This window comes from Macaca fascicularis, chromosome 3 (genome assembly GCF_037993035.2).
Source record: "Macaca fascicularis isolate 582-1 chromosome 3, T2T-MFA8v1.1".
Classification (NCBI taxonomy): Eukaryota; Metazoa; Chordata; class Mammalia; order Primates; family Cercopithecidae; genus Macaca; species Macaca fascicularis.
Genome location: NC_088377.1, coordinates 32,248,342 through 32,269,661, shown reverse-complemented (window position 1 = coordinate 32,269,661; position 21,320 = coordinate 32,248,342). Strand labels below are relative to the sequence as shown.

The following is a 21,320-nucleotide window of genomic DNA, read 5'->3' as shown; positions in this document are numbered from 1 at the left end:
TACAGTCACGTTAGTAATTTGTTTTATTGCCATTCCTATTCCATTGAAAATGTCTACTGGAAATCCTGTGGGTTAATCCATACTGTTAAAATGATCAAATCATTAGAGAAGAGAACATACTTTAATGTTATATAACCATCTTCCAAAGCCCGCCAAGTCTCTGAATTTTCATAAGCACCTTTCTGCAAAGTAATGTGAATATTAAGTCTCCTGTATAGCTTTATAGCTCTATAGGGGAACTAGAACCTGCTTCCTTACATTACTGAGCACTTAGGAAGAAACAAAAGTAGATGTGCAGAAAAAGGAAAAGAGATGCAGACTCTGATGAGTCTGATGTGGGGCTGAGGCCAACAGAACAGATTCATTTCTGACATCATCCCCCAAACACCAGACATTCCATAAGTAATTTTTAGAATTTCTGTTTTCAAAAAAATGAAACCACTAACAAGTTGAAGATTATTTTGTGAGTCTGTTCAAAGTGTGACCATCTTAGTCATATTCATAAACATTAAAATACAGTCATATGGAGGAGAGTGATTCTTTAGATGCTTGTTTGGGGCTATCAAGGGTTTAATGTAGTTTGTTAGTAAATCCTTCCTCATGTGCTCTATGGAGAAATCTTAATGTCAGGTCCATTCCTTACAGATACAGAGGACAGGGAAGGCATAAACATATATAAGAAGTACAATGGAAAATGCCGAAGACATTTTAGTCACAGCTTGAAAAACCTTCCAATGGTATTTATTATCTAAGAAGATACCAAACGATTTCCTATCACTAACACATACACAACAGAAGCAGCAAGAACTCATTGCATTTCTGCAAACTTGGTAGATAAATGTCAATATTGACCTAAGGAATGGGGCCAGTACACCTTTGGAAGAGAAGCTAGAATAAATTCCAAGAATTTTGTTTTTCAAGATGCCAGAACATTTTGTTCAAGTTATTAGACCTGAAGCTATCAACAAATACCTTGGTCTCTATGGAACTGAAAAGATAAATTTTAATTGAAAGATTACCCTGTAGCTTTCTGAGTACAATGCTTAACTCTAAATCAAACTTTAGGAAAGAATTATCTGATTGTATCAAATTGTTGAATGTATTGATTAAAAGGATATGAAATGATAGCCAAAGAAAAAGATATAGAAAGGAGGCAGCAACAATTAATTTCAATTTGTGTAAGGAGTAGGATGAGAAGAGACCTTCTTGAGATTCCAGTGCCACCATTTTAAAAAGCTTTGCCATAATGTACTTAAGATGGATATTTTAAGAGGTTAATAATGATATAGAGATGAAATGGTGATGACGACTGCCACCAAATATCCATTCTCCCGTTTTCCTTTCCTAATAAAACCCTGACTTGCTTTTCAGGGAGTAGGGAGGTATCCCAGCTAAACAGCACTTTTTTTTTTCCCCATTGGTATATATCTTACAATTGATGGCATGTTGCTTAACTGGAGGCTTATTTTTCTTTCTTAGTGGTATAAAATGTAAGGACACATTTTACAACGATAACATCTTGGAGTTGAGGAAACAGTTTTCTAATTCTCTTAAAAAACTTAATATGGCCGGGTACCGTGGCTCACACCTGTAATCCCAGCAATTCAGGAGGCCGAGGCGGGTGGATTGCCTGAGGTCAGGAGTTTGAGACCAGCCTGACCAATGTGGTGAAACCCCGTCTCTGGAAAAATACAAAAATTAGCTGGGTATGGTGGCATGCGCCTGTAGTCCCAGCTACTCAGGAAGCTGGGGCAGGAAAATTGCTTGAACCTGGTAGGCAGATGTTGCAGTGAGCTGAGATTGCGCCACTGCACTCCAGCCTGGGTGACAGAATGATACTCCATCTCAAAACAAACAAACAAAAAACAAAAATAACAACTGCTAATATACAATTAATTCTCAGCTAGTTAAGACATTTAACAACCATTTAATGGGATATGCAAATCTACTGTATTTCTCTCCATACCACTACCAACCTTTCTGTTCTTGGGTAGAGTCAAGAAAGTCAAAATCATATCAGCCATTTGAAAACTGGTTTGTAAATAGCCATAAAATATACTTTATTTAAGAATAAGAATGAAGTAAGGAGCACCTTTGAGTTCATATTACTCCTGTTATTGCTATTCTACTTTTTACTGTGTATAATATAATTTGCAAAGTATTATTCATTGCTTTAAAAAGACTGAATTTACACATTTCTGAATTTACAAAGCAGATTTGGAAGTTGATTTAAAAAAGAATTACCATAGTTTCTTTGCAAAGGAGCTCTAACACTGTATTTTACCATTTATTTACCTCTCTACCATTTATTTCCTATCTTCACAGAGAAAGTAGATGACAGATATTAGTAATAATCATCTCTTAATAATCCTTTTTTGGCAATCAGCTTTCTCAGGTTGAAAATAATCATTTCTTAAATATGAAAATTTTTAACTTCAAGAACAAAAATGACATACACAAATAATTTTATTAAGCTCCTTGGGTCTGAGTACTGTGCTAATCATAATTAGTACAGTGCAACACAGTCAACAGATAACTGAATCTTGGGATACATGAAGTTATTCAATGACCAAATTCCCAGTAGGAAGGAAAGATTTTGACATTCAAACACACACATTCTCTCACTCTCAAAAAATATATAGATGAGATACTAAAATAATTCAAGCCACAAATTTGAAACCACATACTGTAGCTCATCACTTAAAGGAATGACGAGGCAAAGGTCATCCTAAATATTCAATTGTTTATTTAATTTAGATCAATACAACACATTCTTACTGAACTCCCAATCTGCTTCGAGATCTGATCTGTCTTAGGATTGGTGAATTATGTTCATTTTTAAAAAGAGATGTGATACATAGCATCTAGAGAACCAGGCAAGGTGAACGTCCACCTTTAGGTTTCTAGAATATCCCTAATAATAAAAATCTCTTCTCCCCATGCTATTTCTTTTCACATTTTCACATGACTGTTGTATCACCAAGCACAAAAAAATTAAAAAATTGAATGTGATTTGAAAAATCTTCTAAAGATTGTTTTAAGAGTTTTAAATGAAAATTATAAAATGAACATTTTTAGTTTAGAACATGTGGTTACCATAGTATGGATAAAAGTCACTATGTGTATGCACTAAGCCGTCACACCTTCTTCTAGAAAAGTGGACCAGTAACACATTTAGAATAGATTTAAAGGGAAGATGAATAATTGCTTCCTAAATATTCTACGTCAAGGTGGTTATTTTTCATCAATTTCTTTGAAAAAAAAAAAATCCTATAAAACGTACCAATTACATGAAGCAGTGGAGAAAAAGGATTTTCTCATGGAGACCTGTTTTTCAAATGAGATAAACCTGCAAATCAAAGACTGTGGTCACTTGGAGAGGCTGCCTCAGGTGACACAGCAGCAACATCTACCACTTGTTCTAGCAGAAAATAAAGTGCCTATCCTAGGAAAGCAGGAATTCTTATACCCCTTAAGGCCTGAATGCACTTCACTCCTTCTATTGAAAGCTCTTCAGGGACCAGAGTGAGCCAAATTTTTCTAGATATCTTCCTTTTCTATCTCTTAAACAACTAGAGAGGGAGAAATCACTAACAATCCTTCTCACCTTTCCCAAGTCTTGCCTTTTCCTTCTATAGTATAGAATGTAATTGAGAAATATAGGAAAAAAAGAAAATGAGGCACGATACTTGGAAATAGTACAGCTTGTTGGGATCTATGGATTTAGGGTATAAGGTAAAATATGACCACTACCTAATAAATGGACGTTTTAAGGTTAAAATGTTATTTTAAGTTATTCAATATTAGCTTAACTCATTTTCTTTTAGTGGAAGACAATCACATTATTCATGAAATTCCAACACATAGTTCTCTTGCCTGGTTTTATATAAACATAACTTAAGAGTGTTGCCAGGTATATACTTGAGTATATTTAGTTACAAATACCTAAATGTCAACACACATTTAATAATTAGGTTTCCTTAAAGCAGTGGCCCCCAACCTTTTTGGCACCAGGGACTGGTTTCGTGGAAGATAATTTTTCCATGAACTAGTGGGGTGGAGGTGGTTTCGAGATGAAACTGTTCCATCTGAGATCATCAGGCATTAGATTCTCATCAACGGTGGGCAACCCAGATCCCTCGCATGTGCAGTTCACAACAGGGTTCGCACCTCTATGAGAACCTAATGCTTCCACCGACGTGACAGGAGGCGGAGCTCAGGTGGTAATGCTTGCTGGCCCGCGGCTGGCCGCCTGCTGTGTGGCCCAGTTCCTAACAGGCTTGGCCTGAGGGTTAGGAACCCCTGCTTCAGAGAATTGCAATTAATGTATATTTCTGAAACTGGAATAGTTTATAAAATATTGAATCCACTGGTTTGTCATTCTCCTAATTTCAATGGTGATTTCATTAGCACTTGTGCATGTGTCTAAAGATATTAAACATTTTCATCACAGTAAGGGAGACTTGCCTTGTATGGTATATACTTGTTAAATAACTTCTAAGTAAAGAAAACAGAACTTTTCTAGAATTTGGCTTATGGTGGATGAGAAGAACCAAAGGAATTAAAAATACTAAAGGGACAGAAAAAGAAAAAAATGGGAAAAAATACTAAGAACAAATAAAGGCATCATAAATTCTGCAACTCTCATGAGGTTTCAGAAGGAAAAACTTAGTTTAGAAACTAAGTAGATTATATTACTAGCCTGTCTTTAAACATTAGGTTAGTAGATATGACAGGCAAGGTGAAGAAAGATTTCTTTTATGAACACTAAAAATGCATATATACAACGACAAAAAAGGAAAACCTATATAATAATAAAATAAAAGCTAACTGAGTGATGTTTGTTTCAACTTGGCTGTCATTTTTATAGAGTGGTTCCATAAAATTTTGGGGAAAAAATGGTTAATTTTAACAAAAAATTTAGTACAACATTTAGGATACCAAGAAGTGCTAAATTTTGATTTCAGTATTATCATCTTAAGTGAAAATCAGCTCACATAATTTTTTTTGAGACAAGGTCTTGCTCTATTGCCCAGGCTGGAGTGCAGTGGTGAGATTACAGCTCACTGCAGCCGCAGCCTCCTGGACTCAAGTGATTCTCCTACCTCAGTCTCCCAAGCAGCTGGGACTACAGGTGTGTGCCACCATGCAGAGTTGATTTTTTTTCCCCTGGTGGAGATGGGGGTCTCACTATGTTGCCAAGGCTCATCTGGAACTCTTAGCCTCAAGTGATCCTCCCGCCTTGGCCTCTCAAAGTGTTGGGATTACAGGTGTGAACCACCACACCTGGCTCTTTTACAATTTTAGTGAATTCATTTTAACCCTCAGTATACCAAGAAAAAGTCATCATCATTTATCATCTGGGTCCAACAGACATTTTATTAATATTTAAGTTAATTCATGAATAATTTACACAATAAGAATAAAGAAATGACATAAAACAACTTCATTAGATTTTTTTTTTCATAAGAATTTAAATGTACACTGTAACTCAATTCTTCATTCTCTGTTTTCCTGGTTTTGAAGGAATATACACCTGAAAAGGGCAAGGTGCTTTGAAACTGACAGCTCATCAACTGTCATGGACGAACCTGGAAATATTTACAAATATTGATTCCAGATTTCAAGTATGTGTTTAAAAGGACTCTTGGGTCTTCTTTTTGTACTTGAAGAATTCAAAAGGTGTTACTTTTGATAACTTTAATAGCTCATAATGATGTTGAAAAGATGACAGAAATTTCTGCTTCGTAATTGCCCAACATATTTCATTTTTAGAGTAACAGCAATTACAATGATCGATCCAATGAATTACTTCATTTCTATATCATCTCTTTCTTTACAATCTCCTTTATCAAACACCTGTCTTAAGTATTTGTCCACTTATGAACAGTTTCAAATAAATTTGAGTGTTCCAAAAATCATAAAAGATGAAAGAATACTATCACACACCCTTTGAGGAAAACAGAGACATTGAAGTTTTTGTCACAAAACAGAGTGTTGAGAATAGTGAGCAATGAAATCTTTCCAAATGAATAACTAACTAGATGAAAATACTATACTTACTTTTTGTCCTGAGAACTATATTTTTGAACTCTATTGTTACTCATTGATCCCTGTGTTTGAGAAAATTCACCTAGGGGCTGGGCGCAGCGGCTCATGCCTGTAATTTCAGCACTTTCAGAGGCTGAGGCAGGATGAATGCTTAAGCCCAGGAGTTCGAGACCAGCCTGGACAACATGGCGAGACTCCATCTTTACAAAAACATTAAAAAAAAATAGCTAAGTGTGATATTATGAAACTGTAATTTCAGCTGCTTGGGAGGCTGAGGTGGGAGGATCACCTGAGTCTGGGGAAGTCGAGGCTGCAGTAAGCCATGATAGCACCAGTGCACTTTAGCCTAGGTGACAGAGCGAGACCCTGTGGAAAGAAAGAACAGGAAGGACGGATGGACGGAAGGAAGGAAACATTCATCTGGGATGTAGCTGAAGACAACAGTCAGTAAAATTGCTTATATAATCAATAGCACCATAATGATTCGCGTGTAAAGTATTACCATCAGTTTTGTTCCATTCATCTTCTGGTTTATCTAAGTGAAATATCTTCGTATGTCAACTTTCTTCTCTTTGACATTATAGACAGAAAAATACTGAATCATCAATTTTTAATAAAACCTTAAAAGGGAAAGATAGTGTCTCCAGATTTTTTATTTTTTATTTTTTACATTCTTGAAAGATAATGTAGCATAATGGGCTCTAAGAAAACTGAAGATGGGGCTGAGTATAGTGGCTAGCCTGTAATTTTAGCAGTTTGGAAGGCTGAAGGGGGAGGATCACTTGAGCCCAGGAGTTTGAGGCTACAGTGAGCTATGACTGAGTTCCTGTACACCGCACTCTAGCCTGCATGACAGAACAAGACACTGCTTCTTAAAAAAATTTTAAAAAACCAACAAGAAAGAAAGAGAAAGAAAGAAAGAAAGAAAGAAAGAAAGAAAGAAAGAAAGAAAGAAAGAAAGAAAGAAAGAAAGAGAGAGAAAGAAAGAAAGGAAGGAGGGAGGGAGAGAGGGAGAGGGAGATGGGGATGGGGAGGGGGAGGGGGAGGAGGGGGAGGAGAGGGGGAAGAGGACAGAATGATGGTGTAACAGTGATGACTTGTTTTAGCATTGCATCATCCTTCTAGGCACTTTCATTATTTTTACTTTTTATTATTTTAGCATTTTTTTCTTTTTTTAAAGGACAGTTGGGAATAAAATATGAATTAATTGCCAAAATGGTAAAATGCCAGAATACTTAAAGATACAGAAAAAATAAGACCACTAAGATCCATATGTACTTTTGGCTTCTAAAAGGTTCCAATGGACATGTATGGTAATAGCAAGATACTACGCTTGAGTCATTAAGGACACATTCACTAAAACTTAAAAATATGTGATATCGTCCTTCCTACCAGTTACAAATACATTTTTTAAAAAAGCATTTGAAAACTAAAACTGAGTTCAAAGAACCCTGATAGTATACCAAAGGTTAATGTAGTCTTTTACGACAATAAAATTCATGTCCAACTACTTAACAATGTTAAAATTATAAACAGAATCTTCCTTTTATTAATTTAAAATTGTTTCTAAGCATAAAAATCCTTTAAAGTTTATAAAGTTAAAATTTTACTGGTCTACATCATGTGGTGGAAAAAATTATTATGGTGAAAAAGAATTATTTTAAAAGTAATAAAATCAAACTAAACTAAGAAAAAATTCCATGGAATCTTGACCATATGCATAGATTAATATGAGGAAAGTTTCAACACAGACTAGTTTAATGAAATATCTAATAAAATGCTTGAATTACACAATATACTTTAAAAAGAGCTACATTTACTTTTTTATAAGTAGCTGAAAAGTACAGAACTAAGTTGACAGGTAATTTTTTTAGAGCTTTTTAAATAAAAGGCAGTAGTAAATAATGTGTATACTAACAGTTCACAAATGGGTGCTATATTGACTCTAAAATAGTTAAACTATTTTCATTGCAATATGTTTTACATTTTCTATTAGGGAAACTTTGTTGAAATTCTAAACACGTTAAAATGATGAAATCCAAGTGATAAGATTTTACTTAGATAAATGAAGAATGCATCTAGCAGAATTCTTACATGTAGGACTATTTTTGGTTGAGAATAGAGAAATAATGACAACGGTCTTTCTCCAGCTGTTTTTAAGGATTCAGTATCTTCCTTGCAATTAAATACTCCATCAAAAACACATTTAAATGATTAAACATCTATGAGTTCACTTGGTATGCCATTTAAAGTATATCTAAGGACTACCTCATGACTTTCAATTGTTTCCATGAGATCTCCCCCAGTTTGTTCTGCAATATCAAGTAATACCTATTTGAGTACTGAATTTAAAGGGATTTCTAACATGCAGCTTTGACAATTAGGACACTTGGCTTTGCCTGGTTCCTCAAAATGCATAAGTAATCAAAGGGCTACTTAATTATGTCATTCAAGAATAACTCCTAATGGACAATAATATTATCTATATTCCACTGTGGATAATTTCAGGGGTATTTTTTATACAAATGGTAAGAAAAACATTAATATGTTTCATTAAATATTAGAAGAAAAATATCTAAGTACATACTAAGAAGATTCCAAAGTCCTAAGTATTGCCCCTTTTATTTAAAAAAAATACAGATCCAGGTATTCAGAGAACTCTTGTTGTTCTCCAAAGCGGGGCTTTGAAAGGAAGTTTTAAGAGCTGAATGAGAAACAATACGCCAAAAGCAATTTACCAACGGGCTGTAACTGCAAACATTTCATCTGAAGGGATGAAAGCAGCTTTCCAAATCAAGGGCCAATGAAAAGTTAAAATACGTAAAACCCAACACTTAATTTCATATAAAAAGAAAGGAAAAGTAACATTTTCGGCATGGCTCCTGAAGTTTCATTTAAGAAGACAACAGTGAATCCTCTCTTATAAACTAAAAGCTAAAAAGTCGTTGGAAGAAAACATTTAAAAGGGAATACAAGAAACATTCAAGTGTTGACATTTCACAGCAAGGAATAATAAGACAACAAAAGAATATGCCTGAAGTTTCATTTCTTAAAATATATTTCTAATTACTTGAAAAACTTGAATCAAAATTAATATATGTCTTTTAAGGGAAGTTGAATTCCAAGATGATAACTTTCTTTGAAGTATTATCTTTATGAAAAGGTAGCTGTGTGGTCGTACAGTTTAAAAGGTGCCAAAAATAATTATCTAAATACACTTTGCTCAACTGACGGCCTCAACATCTGAAATGAGAACTGAGGAGTTTCTTACGCTCTCCCGGGGGTTCCCATTTTAGGTGCAAATACTCCTCAGAGACAGGTGGCATGGAAGCCAGAGACACTGGCAAGGAAAACAGCTGCCCAGGCTGCTCTCCACTGCAACCTGAAGGACTTCATGTTTTGGCCCAAGGCCAAATTTGCTCCTAACTTCTAGGTCCGTCGGCTTTAACTCGCTGGTCAGCTGCTTCCATAGGAGCAAAAGAGTGTCATTCACATTCCCAACTAAAAAAGACTCATTAGGAGACACTCCTGCTTGACTAACTCAAGCATTCAATGCAAAGACACATGTATCCAAGGACCTCCCTAAATCTCACATTTTATTCCTATGATTCCAAGTAATTTGTCAAATTATAGCTGATGAAAATGACAAGCATTTTAACGAGAAAGATGATATGCTGTTATAAAGTTGTGGAAATAGCCCTGACCAATATGTTTTATTGTCTTTTTAATAAATTCTGGGGGAAGGAAATGGTTTTGAAATAGCTGTACACCCAACCCACCTAATGCCCTAAGTTATCTATGTTCATAGCTTTCTTCTGTAGGGTCACAGAATTGCAAACAGATGTTTATTTAAAAGCCAAATATGAGCTCATATTCAAACTGGAACTTTTGCTTATCTCATAACGGCTATATACTGCATAAAATGCAGGATAATCACAAAGATTTAGGATCTTTGATGACACAGACACATACCCCATAATTGATACAGCAAAATAAAGAAGGGCTTCTTTGTTCGGAATTCTCCTCAGAAGGCCTAGGTATATGAATCGGATTCAATAAACTTGCTATTCATTTTACATTGCCTCTATAGTTATTCTGAAAAACATTTAATTTTTAAACAAAATTAAGTTGAGATGAAAAAGTTGGAGATTTTAAGTTAAAAATCAAAGATCTAGACAAAGGAGCTAGAGAAAGAGCTAAACTGCCAAAAAATTTCTATTTCAAAAATGCAATACATTTCTGGATGCTGTGCTGCAGTCTGTCTTGAAAATACTGAAACTGGAAAATCGTTAGATAAAGTTAATTTTACCTACAATTTTTAAAGCTCCAGAAAATTATTATATGACAGACAGTACATACCTATTTATGATTAGTACTAATGTCTATTCACTACCTTCTACTGTTATCAAAGAAACAATAGTTTCTCTTAATGAACACAAAATAATCATTAACAAATTACTTTGGCAGCACATAAGTATAAGAAAAGAGTGTAAATACAAAATTAACAGAGTGTTTGCTTCTCCTCACTTTTCTCAATAGCTCTTTGGAGTAACTGGTGCTTTCTATCAGTTTTCAAGAGCATAATATTTTCCAATCTCTATCAAAATAAGAAATGTAATGAAAAATGGATCTTTCTTCTTCTGGAATTGCTTGAGTGTTTATAGTATATATACAGGGATATCCTTTGAGATGGAAGCATCAATCCTATTAAACTCAACTATGGCTTCCCCATCCCTAAAATAGATTTGACATACAGACACAAGCACAAGGTCAAGGTCACAGATCAGCAAGAAAGATTACCAACAGAACTGATGTAACCAGCTGGCTTTTGATCAAAGCTCCTAGGGTTTTTAGTACATTTAGACACACTGCGCTTACTCACAGGGTACACTCTGTTTTAAAAATGTTCCCCATCTTTGAAGTCAAGATCTTCATGTACTTCTTATTATAAAGTATGTTCTGTTAAATATATTGTATTGGATCAAGAATAAGAGAAGAAACCAGTATGTGTGTTACAGAATTGTGAATTTTTTTAGTAGAGACAGGGAGGGTTTCACCATCTTGGCCGGGCTTGTCTTGAACTCCTGACCTCGTGATTCACCCACCTTGGCCTCCCAAAGTGCTGGGATTACAGGTGTGAGCCACTCCACCCGGCCCAGAACTGTAAATTTTTATGTGCTTGTATGCATGTATATATATGCTTGCACTTTTGTTTGCTTGTTATAACTGATTTTAAAATTTTAAAATTAACTTAACTTGCAGTTCCCTGAATGGATAATGCTCTCTCACAATTCCAAGCTTTTGACCCATCTGAAACTGAAATCAGTAGTATGTTCTGCAACGTCTTGGGTCACTTGTTCCCAAAAACAGATTTAACTTCTAAGTCACTGCTTCAACAGGAGAAGTTTTATAATGTATCCACAGTCTTCCATAACAATTTTCAAATCACAGGGATCAAAAGAAACTTTAGTTGTCAATAGTGACAAAAAAGTGATTCTTAAAGGAATATATTATTAAATATATTAGTGCAGGCCAGATGTGGTGGCTCAACCTGTAATCCCAGCACTCTGGGAGGCCGAGGCAGGAGGATCACCCACGGTCAGGAGTTCGAGGCCAGCCTGGCAAACATAGTGAAATCCTGTCTCTACTAAAAATACAAAAATTAGCTGGACACAGTGGCATGCGCCTGTAATCCCAGCTACTTGGGAGGCTGAGGCATGAGAATCTCTTGAATCCAGGAGGCGGAGCTTGCAGTGAGCCAAGATCGCACAATTGCACTCCAGTTCGGTGACAGAGCAAGAGTCCGTCTCAAATTAAAATAAAATAAAATAAAAATGAAAATAAAATAATATATGTTATTATCTAACAAAATCATGCCTTTTGTTTTGGCTGTTTAAACAAGATGTTAAATTTATTTTAAGTTACATTTATGAAACCAAGAGTTATGCGATCAATGTTCTTACTGAAGCATGCTGGTCAAGAAAACATTTTGAAGGATGCATAAAGCTATTGGGGTAAATTTACACTACAAAAGCTTTCCTTGTTAAATCAAGTACCACCTGCTGTAGCTTTATACAATTTGCAAATTACTTATGACATATGTATATGTAAATGTTCTCAATTAGTGTTTTCTCATATTACCTTTGAATGAAAAGAATCCAAAATTTACTATCCTAGAAAGATTGCTAGTTTTTCAAAAACAAAGTAAAAAAGAAAAATTGTCAAATTAAATACTATTGAAATGACATATATGACATCACTGTGGTCATTACAGGCCCAAATCACAAAGATATCTAGACTGAAGTTTCCAGTCAAGCTGTGGAAGAGAAATATCACTACAGACACAATCCATGAACGCCCAGACATGGAGGCGATACCTGTAAAGAGGAGTCAATAAACCTGACTAGGTCCCATCCTACAGGATGAAGGAATCAAAACCAAAAATACTACATGCACAATGTACCTGGAGAACTTCTATGTCTTGAAATGCTCACAGGTATCATTCAAGTATGCCTGTCAACTTGGAAAATGAAGCTACCAGCACACCAGCAGCAGGCTACTCACTTTAAATGGTTTTACTTTTATTGAAGAAACTGCGGTGCGTGCTTTTCCCTGATCTCTTCTAGCCATACAACCAAGTGTTTGAAGTAGCAATCTCAGGAACGACAGCCAGTAAATGCTAATCTGAGACTCAGTTCTGCTGTTGTCCAGGTTTAGGGCACGTTCAGTCTGTGTAGCAGGGACAGTGACACATGCTCCCTGGCATGGCACCTGCCGCTCGTAGTCAGATACAGACCCAGGTCGGGGAAGAGTCAGGAGGCTTTAGAGGATGACTCCGGTGTGCTGAGGAGACAGAGGCAGATTAGCGGTCTAGGGACCATGGGTCGGGGTTTTTCTGATTTCAACTGTTGGACCAAAAATATTTCAGAACAACTTTTCTCTTAACAATAAAGATCATTAAAAACAACTACTTACTTCCTACTATTAGCATCATTTACTAAAATTAAATCATCTGAAGAATGAAAACTAAAATCTTTAATGAAAATCTCTCATCATTTTTCTGTTTTTTGTCTTGAGATAGAATGATGATGTGTGGAATGGCACATATATACTATATTGTTCTCTTCACTATTTAGTCGTTCATTTGACTCTTTTTTTTTTTTGAGACAGAGTCTTGCTCTGTCACCCAGGTTGGAGTGCAGCGGTGCAATCTCAGCTCACTGCAACCTCCGCCTCCCCAGGATCAAGTGATCCTCCTACCTCAGCATCCTGAGCAGCTGGGACCACAGGCACACGCCACCATGCCTGACTAATTTTTGATTTTTGCAGGGACGGGGTTTTACCATGTTGCCCAGGGTGGTCTCAAGTTCCTGGGCTCAAGAGATCCTCCTGCCTTGGCCTCCCAAAGTGCTGAGATTACAGGCAGGAGCCACAGTGCCCGGTCCTAGTTCATTCAACTCCTAAATTACTTAAATCTTTACATAAGAATTCAATGTTTATAGTTTGCTTTGTGTTTTGGTCTTTAACTTGCTTTCAATTATCGCATTTATATAAAATATATAATTTGTTCTATAGAAATTCTTGTCATTAAACAAGAGGTTGTAAGTAAGACAGCAGGGGAAAAACAGGGCGGTAAGAAGAACAAAGAACCTTCTGTTAGTGCCCTTCCCCCCATACCATCCTTACCATCCTCATCTTTTGAGGAAAAATACGTCAGACTTAAAAATGCACAGAGAATCCTGTAATAAGCCCCATTTGTTTACAGTCAAGCTAAACAACTAGGACATCTCTTTCGTTCCGTAAGTCTCAGCTGACAACTCATCCTCTCTTTAGGCAGCCTTCACTGAACTCCACAGCCTGAGGCTGGCTGTTCCTCTCTGTGACTCCACAGCACTCAGTAGATCTTTCAATCATCTTGCTTACAAAACTGTAAGGTCACACATCATTTTATTGTGCTTTGCTTCATTGTACTTTGCAGTTATTGTGGTGTTGTTGTTTTTTTTTTTTTTTTTTTTTTACAATCTAAGGATTTGTGGCAATCCTGTTGAGGAGTCTATTGGTACCATTTTTCCAACAGCTTGTGCCCACTTTGTAGCTCTATGTCTCATTTAGGTATTTCTCCCAATATTTCAAGCTTTTTCATTATTACTGTATCTGTTATGGTGATGTGTGATCTTTGGTGTTACTATTATAATTGTTGTGGGGTGCCATGAACTACGCCCATATGACAGCATACTTAATAAATACGTGTGTTCTGACCGCTCCACGACTTGGCTGTTCCCATCTCTCTCCCTCTCCTCAGTCCTTTTTATTGCCTGAGACACAACAATATTGAAATGAGATCAATTAATAACCCTACAATGGCTTCTGTGTGTTTTGCATGTCTCGTACTTTAAATCAAAAGCTAGAAATGTTTAAGCTTAGTGAGGAAGGCATGCTGAAAGCCAAGATGGGCCAAAAGTTCAGCCTCTTGCACCAGTTAACCAAATTGCAAATGCAAAAAAACAATTATTGTAGGAAATTAAAAATGTCACTCCAGTGAACACGTGAATGATAATGAAAACAAAACAGCCTTATTGCTGATATACAGAAAGTTTTTGTGGTCTGGATTTAAGATCAAACCAGCTATAACATTCCCTTAAACCAAAGCCTCATCCAGAGCAAGGCCCTAACTCTCTTCAATTGTATGAAAGCTGAGAGAGGTGAGGAAGCAGCAGAGGTGGTTCATACAATTTAAGGGAGAAAATAATAAAACTGTGCAAAGGGAAGCAGCAAACATGCTGACAGAAAAGCTCAGCAAGTTATCCAGAAGATCTAGCTAAGATAAATGATGAAGGTGGTTATACTAAACAACAGATTTTCAATGGAGACAAAACAGCCTTAAATTGGAAGAAGATGCCATCTAGACATTTCACAGCTAGAGAGAGGTCAATGTCTGGCTTCAAAGCTTCAAAGAAAAGACTGACTCTCTTGATCAGGGCTAATGAAGCTGGAAGTTTAGGTTGAAGCCAATGCTCATATACCATTCCAAAAATCCTAAACCCTTAAAAATGATGATAAATCTACTCTGCCTTTGCTACATAAATGGAACAACAAAGCCTGGAGGAAAGCACATCTGCTTACACTATGATTTGCTGAATATTTTAAGCCTACTGTTGGGACCTACTGGACAAAAACGAAAATTCCTTTCAAAATATTACTGCTCACTGGCCATGTACCTGGTACACTAAGAGCTTTGATGCAGTTGTACAAGGAGATTAATGTTGTTTTTACGCCTGCTAACACAACACCCATTCTGCAGCTCATGGATCAAAGAGTAATTTTGACTTTGTATCTTATTGGAAAAACAAATTTTCTAAGGCTTTAGCTGTTATCAAAAGTGATTCCTCTGATTGGATCTGGGCAGAGTCAATTGAAAAGCTTCTGAAAAGGATTCACCATTCTAGATGTCATTAAGAACATTCATGATTCCTGAGGGGAGGTCAAATATAAACATTGGCAACTTTATGGATGACTTTGAGGAGTTCAAGACTTCAGTGGAGAAAGCAACTGCAGATGTGGTAGAAAAAGCAAAAGAACTAGAAGTGAGCCTAAAGATGTGGGTAAATTTCTGCAACCTCATAATAAAACATAAATGAATGAGGAGTTGCTGCTTTTTTTTTTTTTTTAAACTCCTGAGCTCAAGTGATCCTCCCACATCGACCTCCCCAAAGTGCAGGGATTACAGGCGTGAGCCACCACACCCAGTCTGTGCAGCTGCTTCCTAAAGATGGGTAAAGAAAGCAGTTTCTTGAGATGGAATCTACTCCTGGTGAAGATGCTATGAACACTGTCGAACAAACAACAAAGGATTTAGAATATTATGTAAATGTAAACTTAGTCGATAAAGCAGTGGCAGGTTTGAGAGGACTGACTCCCTTTTTGAAAGAAGTTCTCCTGTGGGTAAAATGCTATCAAACAGCAACAGATGCTACAGAGAAATCTTCCATGAAAGGACGTCAGTCAATGTGGCAAATTTCATTGTTGTCTTATTTTAAGAAATAATTACAGAGACCCCACCCAACCTTCAGTAACCACCACCCTGATCAGTCGGCAGCCATGAACATGCAGGCAAGGCATCTACCAGCAGAAAGATCACAGCTCTCTGACGGTTCAGAGGGTCGTTAGTATTTTTTTAGCAATAGGTATTTTTAGGTTAAGGTATGCATATTATTTTTAGACATAATGCCTATGGCACACTTAATAGTCTACAGTACAGTGTAAACGTAACTTTTATACAGACGGAAAAACCAAAAAATGTGCTTGCTCTACTGAGGTATTCACTTCACCGCAGTGTCTGGAACTGAACTTGCAATATCTCTGAGGTATGCCTGAGTTTTGGTTTGTTAAGGCCTGGCTCCCCACAAGAGTATAAACTCCTTATGGGCGAGAATTACGTATTTTTATCTTTACATGTTAGCACCTAGCAGAGGCAGCATTCCGAGTAGAACATGTTGTAAATGGCAAGTAAACCTTTTGGAGCCTTAGTCTGCAAAATGACGAGTGGGTTGTCATAATTCTATGGGACCAGGAGAATTAAAATGGTACGACAATGTTAATTAAAATGATGGTTTCGGATCCAATATATCTTTCTCACTGGAATATAAATGAACAAAAAAGGCACAAAATTAAAGAATAATAAAATATTTTATCCTAGAGAGAGTTCTATGGGTTTAGAAAACATGCATGACTAATATTATGGTAGAAAACCCACAAGATTTAAGCTATCTACCTATCAATCAATCAATCAGACAGAGTGTCCCTTCTGCCACCCAGGCTGGAGGGCAGTGTTGTGATCTCGGCTCACTGTAACCTCTGCCTCCCAGGTTCAAGCAATTCTCCTGCCTCAGCTTCCCAAGTAGCTGGGACTACAGGCCTGCACCACCATGCTTGGCTAATTTTTGTATTTTTAGTAGACATGGGGTTTCGCTATGTTGCCCAGGCTGGTTTTTGAACTCCTGACCTCAAGTGAGCCACCCGCCTCGGCCCCCCAAAGTGCTGGAATTACCAGCGTGAGCCACCAGGCCTGGCAAAGCATTTTAAAAAACACACTTTTAGAGTATTTTTAAGTTTTTGTAAGATGATCTTTATTTTAGCACTTGTTTATAAAGAAATGATCATACTAATTTGGTTTCCTTTAGTTGCTGTTTCTCAAGTCGAGGTTAGTAAGATCTGGTATGGATTTAGGTTATATCAAGAATGAGTATATGCTTCAAAATACCAGTTCCATCAATCTTTTCAACATTTTTCTTTTCAAATTACCTCGCCTAGATAAAGATGAAAACCCAGTTAACATTAAAATACTACTTTGTTACATTTTCTTTTGATGGAGATATTAAGAAATGAAGTATCACATCAAAAGATTTAGTCTCTAAAACCAGACATTCCTTCTAAAAAAATAGTTACAATGAAATGGGCAAAGTAAGCCTTTATGCAAGAAAGGCTTTTTAATGTATTTATTTTTTTACAGTATCAACCACAATTAAGAAACTATTTCTCTGTGCCCATTTTACACATCAATCATTGAAGCAGATAATAATTGTATGCCAAAGAATTTCAGCCCTTTAAATGTGTGACAAAGATTAAATCAAACTGGTCAAAGCTATTCTTGGAATGATCTTTTAAACTTGAATCTGTGTTTGTTGAAGAGCTTCAAGTATGAACGTTCAACGAATATGGCTAAATAAAAACAGTATCTTAACATAAAGTGATTAATTACAATACATAAAAGTGAAATTTCCTTTTAAATAATTGAAACCTAAAAAACCAAAAACCAATTCAACAAAAACAGCCATTACCCAAGTAGGTCTTGAATACTGATGCAAGATGACTCCACATGTCATTGCCATGGCTTTCGACTTTTTACCATATTAGCATGTTGCCATTAGTAGAAACATAACATTAAGAAACACCACTCCTTTGACCTAAGAGCTTCAGATCCACTCTTGCTTTGTGGCACAGGATTAAACCTTAATAACATTTCTCAGGTCTGAGAAGGCGAAAAAGTCATGCGGGTCCAGAAAAGATCTCACTTTGCTGTGAATGGATAAGACTTAGAAACCCAGTGTTCCAAAATGCATAGTAAGACACTCTTTTATTTAGGCATTTGTTTAGGTATTTGTTTTAAATATATGACGCATCAAATCAAATTTCCTTGTCTATAATTAGAAAATGGCAGATTTTTGGTATATATTTTATTCATTTGAACTAATGACTTAAACTAAACTTACAAACATCTTATCCTTCATCATACCAGATTACACAAATTTAAAGAACTTGTATCCAATTGGAAAAGCAGCTAAATTTTTATGAGCTGAAATATATTTTCCTCTAATAATTTTGCCACTGGCTATTGTTTTCATAATAGTATGGCATGTAAAGTAATTCTCCAAACATGACAGAATTATAATTTAAAGGTTAGGAGGCAGTCGAAAAGCCATCTGCCTAATCAATCATCCTATCTGATGCTTAATCCCCTTTATAGCCCATTTGCTATCTCTGGTTATCTAGTTCATTTCTAAAAACCTCTAGTGACCACCAACTATCTTCCAAGGTGGTCTTTTGGAGACAGATGGCTCTGGCTTCAAGTTCTTCTGGCTCTACCATTTACCAACTGTTTGATCTTGGGGAAGTTGGCTCCTCTGGAAAGTTTTATCATTATTAAATGTGCAAAAGCACTAATACCTATTTCATAGAGCCCCTGTGCTGAATAAATGCGGTAATGCTCACATAGCCTAGCCACAGAGTAGCTGCTCAGTAAGAGTGCCTCGCATAACTGCAACAGTATGAAATTCTGCCTTGCACTGAGCTATAATCTGTTGAGGTTTAGTCTGCCTATTGGTCTTTTTGGGGACACAGAAAACAAGGCTAATCCATCAGTTATCTTTCAAACATTAGAAAACTGCTGCCACGTTCCACTGACCAGGTCTATCACCTTGTTAAGGTCAAGATAAGATAGTTAAAACCCATTGTTGACAGGGGCTTAGCAAAGGGCAAACAAAGGAAGACAAATGTTCCTGGGGCCAGTCTGTGGTGGGTGCTGCGGAGATGCAATTCTTTACAAATTCTTGACTGGGCAAAACAGTGTATAAAACCTCCTGGGAGCTCTTGTCACTGACTGTTGATTCCTACAAAGTGTATCATACATTTTAAAAGCCCTGCTTTGTCACAGGTGCTTTAAGCCATACTCACCCTTCCTCAAATGAAATACTAGGATAGAGTTGTCTTTGATTCTCCTCATGGGGTTGGTTAATACATTATTTATCCTCATTCCCATTTTACCAGGGCACTAAAGCTCAGAACAATTGAGTGGTTGGTTAATTGTCCAGTAAGTGGCTGATCCAAAACCACGTCAAGGTCTTCTGGAACATAGTCTTTCCTATCATATGCAATTGCCACAGACTGTAACAAATGTGGATTTGAAAACTTTTGGTAAAGCACACATTTATGCAGCACTCTGAGAATTCTGGATTACTTTTCCCATTCTAAAATTTTGTCTCTGCCAGTGTCAGTCTCTTGCTTTTATTAGGAAAGCCACAAAGCACTGTGGTTAAAAGAACACTCTCTGGATTCCTGACTCTGCTATTCAGTAGTGGGTCACTTTGGTCGATTTACTTAACCGTTCCAAGGCTCAGTTTTTTCAGCTGTAAAAGAGGAATAATAATAGTAACTACCTTATAAAACTGTTGTATTAAATAAAAGGTATATGTAAAACACTTAGTATAAAATCTCATATTTTCTAAGCACTCAGTGTTAATTGTTTCATTATTCACAGACGAAGCTTCAGCCCAAAGAACTTTCTCAGACAAAATTTTTTCTGACTTACTAGTCAACCTATATAAAGCTCTTTGAGGGTTAGGATTGTCTTTTGTCTATATATATACATGTGTAGATATATACAGACATATATATATATATATATATATCCTGAAAAACTAAAAAAAGAAAAAGCATTTGGATCTGTAAAATAATTTAATAATCTAGGTAATTAATTATTTCACTTATAATTTTGTGTGACAGGTTTACTTAAAGCAAAAAGTAATTTCACATACAAAAAATGCCTATAATTTCTTCTTCCTTCCCTAAACCTTTTTCTTAAATAACCTGTTCCCAAACCACAGACCTGAGGAGAATGGATCAACACCGGGAACCTAACTAAAATGGACCAATCATTTCCTCTCTTGACATCTGGAATTCAGAGGGAGACAGAAAGCTTCATTTTAGAATGGACTTCATGAGGCCACGTTTCAGATTAGTGCCTAGAGGAGTCAGTATTCTGAGAGAAAACATTGGAGTAGGCAAATAGAGAGAAGCAGAGATGAGGGAGGCAAAACCAGGAGAGGGAAGGGACAGCAGGGAGGTGCTGAATGAATAGCTTTCCAGTTTCAGGAGGGGCAAAGTACTCCTATCACCGGGTTCCTGAAGAGTTTGCTGCATGCCTCTAACAAGTCCTCCTGTACCTGAGCTTTGTTGAGGGGGCACCACCGCTAAGACCCTGCAGTGACATTATGTAAGAAAAAGTGCACATTATAATTCATGGTCCTGAAGAACTCTGCAAACGTTCTTCTTTCTCCCTTTTCCTGTGGTGCCTTTACCTCACGTATGGTCAAAGAGCAACACGTGGCTCTGAATCTCAAACGGGGAAAGCTAACAGCACAAAGAGGTAAATAAGATGTCCAAGGTCATACTTACAGTTTGTAGGGGCAGAACCAACAACGGAATTTCGTATTTCTTATTCCGAGGGGCCTGCACTAACCAACAAACCAACTGCCTCCCTCGATGAAACTAAAGTATGCCAATTATCCAAACTGTGTAGGAAACGTTGACCAAAACAGGGGTTAATTGGACATTGGTTGTTTTAATTCCATAATCAGCTCTTTCCCTGAGCTACCCTGGGAGTGAATAACATATCTTTCGCAGGAATGGGAAGGAGGCCAGCACAGGCCATCTGGCTGAACATGTCCTTTCCTCAAGTTATCCCTGCAGCTGTGTGAAACTTACTGATGTTGAAGAACTTTACAGTTTAATTTGTTTTATCATGTTCCCTCTATTCTGTTAAAATTAAAAGTAGACAAATCTTTATGTTCATATTAGCCACGCAGTTTCCCTGACTCCAGAGTTACGGAATATACAGGAACATATATAGTCTGTGTGTGTGTGGAGGTGAGGAGGAGGGGAGCCTGAAATTTTTGGATGTCAAGAAAGATGTTTCATGTTCAAAAGGAGCAATT

The 21,320-nt window shown here is 36.6% G+C and overlaps 1 protein-coding gene across 5 annotated transcripts in view; it reads right to left on the bottom strand.

The window, feature by feature from the left end:
- The window catches only part of NRIP1 (nuclear receptor interacting protein 1), a 104,377-nt gene that overhangs the window by 7,425 nt on the left and 75,632 nt on the right, over positions 1-21,320 (bottom strand). The window contains exon 2 of one of the 5 annotated variants that reach the window (XM_065541486.1): positions 12,616-12,894. The exons of the other annotated variants lie outside the window; for them this stretch is intronic. The gene's annotated coding sequence lies outside the window, so the exon portion shown is untranslated. The remainder of the gene's footprint in view (positions 1-12,615; positions 12,895-21,320) is intronic. 5 annotated transcript variants of the gene reach the window in all.